This window comes from Penaeus monodon, chromosome 6 (genome assembly GCF_015228065.2).
Source record: "Penaeus monodon isolate SGIC_2016 chromosome 6, NSTDA_Pmon_1, whole genome shotgun sequence".
NCBI lineage: Eukaryota > Metazoa > Arthropoda > Malacostraca > Decapoda > Penaeidae > Penaeus > Penaeus monodon.
Genome location: NC_051391.1, coordinates 17,068,094 through 17,075,593, shown reverse-complemented (window position 1 = coordinate 17,075,593; position 7,500 = coordinate 17,068,094). Strand labels below are relative to the sequence as shown.

At 37.1% G+C, this 7,500-nt stretch overlaps 1 protein-coding gene across 1 annotated transcript in view; it reads right to left on the bottom strand.

Annotated features, from left to right (window-relative positions):
- Positions 1-3,315: 3,315 nt before the first annotated feature.
- Positions 3,316-7,500, bottom strand: part of LOC119574285 (malonyl-CoA decarboxylase, mitochondrial-like) — a 20,523-nt gene continuing 16,338 nt past the window's right edge. The window contains exon 11 of the mRNA XM_037921478.1: positions 3,316-7,500. This exon is cut by the window's right edge and continues 1,912 nt beyond it. The gene's annotated coding sequence lies outside the window, so the exon portion shown is untranslated.

Genomic DNA, 7,500 nt, shown 5'->3' with positions numbered 1-7,500 from the left:
TTATGGCGTCCAGTGGAAGATGTAATGTAATTTTCCAAATGTTCAAGTGGACCAACTGTGCTTCGAGCACGATGAAATCCATACTGAGAAGAAAGAAGGCTGCTGGATTCAAGGTACCACATTAGAGTGACCATTCTTTTTAGCAATTTGCACAAGCAGCTAGTTAGAGCAATGGGTCAGTAGTCTTGAGGCAGGGTGCAGCCAGTGAGTAGGAAAGTTTCCAGCTGTCCAAGTATTGTTGAAGACTGTTAGTAGGAAGGATGAGGAGATAGATGGAAGATGTCGTACTATACACTAATGTATACCGTCAAAGGATAAGGAGACGTGAGCGAGTTCCATGGCTGTTTTAATGACAGGAAGGGGCGTCTTTTAAAGACTGTCAACTTGGGATGGGTCAAGTTGATAGGAGGCGGTGTAGTAGCAGTGGTCGGAGCTGTGATCAAAGGAGAGTCAGGAGTCGGCAAACCAAAGGAGAGTCAGGAGTCGGAAAACCAGAGGAGTTCGATTCAGGGAAGCTGAGGGGCTAGCCTTAATGTCCCTAATAAGGGCACAAAATCCTCATTACTGACCATGGTAAGCCTACAATATGTGGGGAAAATAAAAGGTCCAACCCTCAGGGTCCCATGAGCGGTAAGGGTTAGACAGTTAACGCTGAGGCCGTTCATGATTGGCACAAAACTTCATAATTTCAACACGGCTCTTGCACCTTAGGAATTGGACAGGGGTATAGCTTCATTGATAGCTTGTCTAGGTGGATTTCGATTCAATAGGTCATTTAAATATTCTGTCGATCTCTGCAAAATCTCCATTTTATTTGTGAGATGCCCGTCCTTATCCTTAATATTACAATTTCGGGGTTGAAAAGCCCCAAAAACATTTTTTGTCTCTAAAAAGTCTGGACTGGTTGTTATAATATTCTTCCATCTTTCCCTATTCTATTATCTAAGTTGGAATCGTTTGTCTGTCTAATAATTCTTTTTGTTCTCGCTGCTGGGTCAAGAAATGAAATGTTCGCTCCTCGCTAAGGTATTTAATTCTGGCATCCTTCTTTCTTTTCACATTTTTTTTTTGCATATGTGTGTATGTGTATACAAACACACACAGACACACACACACACACACACACACACACACACACACACACACACACACACACACACACACACACACACACACACACACACACCCACACACACACCACACACACACACGCACACACGCACACGCACACACACACACACACACCACACACACACAGAAGGTCTATACAATTATCTTATAATTATGCCGGACTCTCATCGGTGGCAAAGTATTCTCCTCGACGGGATATTCGCATTGTTCTGGGCGACTTCAATGCGGAATCCGGCGATCTGACCCGCACATGGTACAGCGATGTACCATGCAGGGTTTGCCAGAGTGCCGAGTTTTGTGGTACTGACCAGAGACTGGTTGTGGCTACCCTCCAAGCCCACTTCAAGACTCCCCGTTGTCCAGAGAGAGAGAGAGAGAGAGAGAGAGAGAGAGAGAGAGGAGAGAGAGAGAGGAGAGAGAGAGAAGGAGAGAGAGAGGGGGAGAGAGAGAGGGAGGGAGAGCATAGAGAGAGAGAAGAGAGGAGAGAGAGAGAGAGAGAGAGAGAGAGAGAGGAGAGAGAGAGAGGAGAGAGAGAAAGAGAGAGGGGAGAGAGAAAGAGAAGGAGAGAAGAGAAAAAGAGAGGAGAGAGAGAGAGGAGGAAGAGAGGGAAAAAGGAGGGAGAGAGGAGAGAGGAGAGGAAAAAAAAAAAAAAAAAAAAAAAAAAAAAAAAAAAAAAAAAAAAAAAAAAAAAAAAAAAAGAGGAGAAGAGGAGAGAGAGAGAGAGGAAGGAGAGGGGGAAAAGAGAGAGAGGAAGAAGAGAAAGAGAGAGGAGAGAGAGGAAGGAGAGAGAGAGGAAGGAGAGAGAAAGAGATAGAGAGAGAGAGAAAGAAGAGGAGGAGGGGAGAAGGGAGAGAGGAGAGAGGAAGGAGGAGAAAGAGAGAGGAGAGAGAGAGAGAGAGAGAGGAGAGAAGAGAGAGGAGAGAGGAGAGAGGAGAGAGAGAGAGAAGAGAAGAGAGAAGAGAGAGAGAGAGAGGGAGGAGAGAGAGAGAAGAGAGAAGAGAGAGAGAGAGAGAGAGAGGAAAGAGAGGAGAGGAGGGGAAAAGTAGGAGAGAAGGAGAGAGAGAGGAAAGAAGAGAGAGGAAGAGAGAGAGAGAGAGAGAGAGAGGAGAGAGAGAAAGAGAGAGGAGGAAGAGAGAGAGAGAGGAAGAGAGAGGAGAGAGAGAGAGGAGAGAGAAGAGAGAAGGAGAGAGAGGAGAGAGGAGAGAGAGGGAGAGAGAGAAGAGAGGGGAAAAGGGAGAGAGAGAGAGAGAGAGAGAGAGAGGGAGAGAAGAGAGGGAGAGAGAGAGAGAGAAGAGAGAGAAGGAAGAGAGAAGAGAAAGAGAGAGAGAAGAGAAAGAGAGAGAGAGAGAGAGAAGAGAAAGAGAGAGAGAGAGAGAGAGAGAGAGAGAGAGAGAGAGAGAGATCCTGGATTAGCATTAGATGGTCTGTACCCTTGGGTATATTTTTTAGAAACATATTGCCTTTGGTAGACAAACTCGATACATAACAAATTATTTCTCAAGAGCTCTTGAGGAGACAGGCAAATGGTTATAAAAAACAGACAATGAAAACTTATTTTAGTTTTCTTCTTTTGTTCATATCATATAGACTGTTGTTTATGCATATAGCTACCATATATAGATACATGTCCTTTTATTGTGTCCTTTATTATTTAATTTTCATGGTATCTCATTATGTCAATAATGATGCTTCTGAAAATTAAATTTGTTAGGGCTAGGCCATGGTATTTTACTCCAACCCTTCCTCACCAAATAAATTTAGATGAAATACAGATGATTGCATTATGCAACTTGCCACACACAAGAAAGTTTCTTTCATATTCCACAAATCCTAAAAATTCAGTTTCAAGATCAAATGACTATGATTACCAAGGACATTCTTTCATCGTATAAATGAATACACATTGACTTACTGTTCAATGATACTGTACAGTATGCTTGCCTACTTTAGGACATTAATAAGTACATTCAGATGATATCAATTCATAATTAGGGTTATTGTATTTCTTTTTAAGAGGAAAAAATACAAGACAGATGTAGGTATATCAATCTCAACTGTGAATTTTAATTTTACTTTATAATTGTAAACTTGATACAAAGACAATTATTTAATAAAATTTCCTCTCTTGGATATTTTTCTGTTTTCTAGTAAATGTAAACAGGTATTGCATCTCATCAAACAAAATTCTTTTCAACACCTTTATTTGTCACCTGAGAATGTGTAACAAAGTCCATGCTCATCTACATTATTTACATCTCAAATACGCAAAATACCAAAATATAATAATCAACAATTACTTTACATCATATAATAATTAAATCCTACATTCATTACAAACAACTCCCATGTATAATAAATAATAAAAAAATATCTCTATCATTGTTGCATATATGTGTATGATAATATGATACAAGTAATTCTGTCTGGCTATTGAAACTGATTTTATGCACCTTAATCTGCCAATGAAATCTACATATTTAAAAAATGACAAACACAACACTATAACAGACAAAGATTTTTACCAGTGATTGCAACCAACTCCCATGTAAAACTGACATTTTCAGTATGGTTCAAAGATATGAGTTACCATGAATAACATCTAAGACAGGTCAGCAAAGCATGTAAAATTTTTACTACTTCCCATTCTGGTAAAAAAGGATTTAAAAATTCTGAAAGTCACAGTCAATTCTGAAATGAACGATGACACGATAAAAATTGTAAACCCAATGTATGACACTTCTGTTTTTACTTACCTGTAATTATATGATGAATTTTCTCTTATTTCCAACAAATCAGGGACTCCTCCAAAATCATAAGTTCTATACTATAGTGCTTCTGATACTACATAAACAAACACATACATGATGCTTGTTTACAAACAAATGCACTGGGTTAAAGGCTTCAGTAATTGATAATGCAGCATCTAAGCACACAATACTATGGACTTTACTTTATGGATATAAAACACAGCCAACGTTTACAACTATTTTGTGCAAGTGTCATTCAAGTTGAGTAATATTTACCAGGTCTATTATGGTTCATACTATACTAAAGCTACTTTTAGCTGTGCATGGAAAAATCACTCACCTTTTCTTAAAATATTTTTTAAGTAAGTAAAAATAACATTTGCCAAATGTTTAAATTATTTTTTCCAACTTGCATATGAAACCTGCTAGCTTTATGTCTTGCATCGACCCCTCCTACATATATTTCATCATATCACTTTCATACACTGCAGTATTGTAAAGTCACATATTGATTACTGAATACATATACACATTTCTGTGCAGAAATACTACTTATAGCCTTTTACATTTACTTAGCTTAGCATTACACTGGTTATCAGAGATACCTATTCAAAGCAATGCTACTCATCACTAAATATTCAATGAAATCCTCATTTCATTTTATATGAATACATCAACATTAAGTTAAACAATAAAATTTCAGTGTGTTCTCTTCACATAATCAATCAACATTATTGATAGACTCACATCTGCAATACACATAAGGATGATTTAAATGAAATCAAAGGACAATTTCACAGAGAACACCTGATAAGTGAAAACAACTTACCCAACTGATAACTCATAAAAGCTGTCACATATATATCTACATCTATTGAAGAAGACTCTTCTCCTTAACAATAAAACTTTACATAACAAAATCTGTACCTCTGCCTCACACCAAGAGGGTTTTTCACGTAAAACATCTCTTGTTCTTCCTTACGAAACATTCCTTAACTAAAATGCCAACGAAACAGCACAACACCAGCTAGAAAACCACTTACAAATACTTAATACTCTTCCATATCATACCAATAATTTCAAATTTCAAAACATTCTTTACAATATTCTCCTTAGCAAATTTATTACAAGACAATGTTTACTCATGTATGGAGAGTCAGTGATCACCTTATATTGCACACCTTCTGTATAAGATTGTTTTTATTTGCTTCCAGTACATGAAGGTGTACAAACAACTGTTTTGGAGGGATCTAGACATTATTCATATTTCCAGGCTAAGCACCCGGTTGATGAAGATCAAGTGCAAAACATTCCAATCACTCCTGGAATTGATGATGTGTGTATAGAGATTGTTACAGGGAAATGCAACCTTCATAGAAAAAGTTTGCATATTAGGAAATGAAAACAATATCAACACTGAATTTGTTTGCATTCACTCCACAAGCAGTACAAGAAAATGCCATCATTACTTTAGACGAAAGCACACCACATTGATGACTTTGCCTTACTATTGTATGTGAAGAAGCAAAAAAAAAAAAAAAAAAAAAAAAAAAAAAGATTCATTTGCACAGAGAAAACATGCTTGTAAAACTGCCAATGAATTTAATGATACTAGTATTGCAAAATCTTTTCTGCAAAGGCACAATCTTGTTGGTTCCTGTAACATGCAGACATGATCACGAAGACTCCCAGTCTAATGGTCTGCTACCCGTTTTTAGGTTGGGAAAATATCATTCCCCATTTTATATTCTGATACTATAAAAGAACTCTTTACTTTTACCAATCTATTCCTCACAATAAGGATGCAGTCAAAATATATTCTCATTGGTTCAAATCAATGGTTATTTTGCCTCAATAATTTCAAATCACAACACATTTCATGCACGGCTAACAACAAAACCATGTAGAAGGTAAGAAATATGACTAAAAATGGCCTTTAAATCCTTACATACCATGAGCATTTTCATCACAGTTTGAAAACGATACAATCATTCACACATAAAGCACCATCAAATTTAGACATATGATGTGCACTCACCACCAATGGTACAAATAGTAAAAAGAGATGAAAAATAATGCCTTTTCTACTACTGTGTGGGGGTGACGGTATATGATTCTATATATAAATCATATACATCAGACCTCTTTCTCACAAGTACCCTGCCCACAGACAATATATGCATAGTGAGTGAGGACTTGGCAATGACACTAACCCAGGGATTGACAACTAGGGATAAATGACCCTATCTGGGGTAATTCCAGGGTTTCTGGAGGTACTGAGACCCATGCAAAAAATCATGGCATGAATACAATCATATGCACTGATTAGGAATTAACACTTAAACAATTTGGGTTTGGCCTACATATGAATAGAACATGTTGGTTTAAACATTTTATCAACATCATCTTATTAGCTCTTGATATAGGGTAGATAACAATAAAGCCCTACTGCTGGCCTCTGCTCTAACCCCTCACTAACCAGACAAGAACATTGGCATTCTGTTAAAGTCCTTGTTCTGAAACTAATATAACAAAATCATACATGATCATACTGAATTAATAGCAACATGTTAACCGTCAGCCATTCATCATATGCCTTAAAACTATTTTTAAGAGGACTGTTCCCAAAAGATTCCCTTTTCCATTTTAATTTTTCATTTGAAAATGACCTTAGTCTTTTCAAGATTATTCAGTATCCTGAATGTAGAATTTTGCATAAGGGGGTGGGACTCCTCTTTTTTCCCAGTGTTTTTCCTCAGAAAGCCCGTCCTACAGTTTCTGTTCTTTTTCAATCAGACTTTAGGTAAGTAGACCACAAAGACATGGAAACTGTATTAATTTTGGAAGTAAATGATACTTTTTTAACTGTTGTATCTTACAGAATGACAAAAATTGAAACATTTTGTACATTGCAAAAAGTTATCAAAGCTAAAAAAAAAAAAAAAAAAAAGTACTGAGATGCTCTTTCCAAGGGAAAATATTTCACTGACATCAGACAGAGACTGTGAGATAAGGGATGTTAGTGATGTGAAAAAATAGTTTTTGAAAATTCAACTGTTAAAGCTTTTTCACAGTTGTTGATAATTTTTTGTTTGGGCAACCTCTGTTTACAGTGAGAAAGATCAGATTATTGGTTAGTGCACATCACAATACACATTATATATGCCATTGAAGTCTTCCACCACTGCCACCCATATAACCATATAAAAAGGTTATGTTCTGCCTGAGTCATTTTCCTTGCCCTCGGCCTTCCCAGATGCCTAACAACCCTTTCTTTTTACCAGTCCCTATCCTCCCTGATGGCTATCTAACCCAACCCAAAGTCCAAGTCATGTTAGTGAAAGAATGGGCAGTTAGCCATGCTGAGCTCTCTTTTATCTCTGTTGTTCTGTTTATATTTTTTGTTTGAATATGAAATTATCTGAGATAGGGCCTAATAAGCATAATGTAGGTTCATAACACAAATACCAATACAATAAGACCACTAACTCCATTTTGAACCCCCTGACCCTGTCCCCTTAAGTATACACTCCCTAGATTTAATAAAACTGTGCTGACATTATATGAATACTGGAAACTTTGTATGTGTCACCTATATACTTACTACAAAAAATGAGTGGCC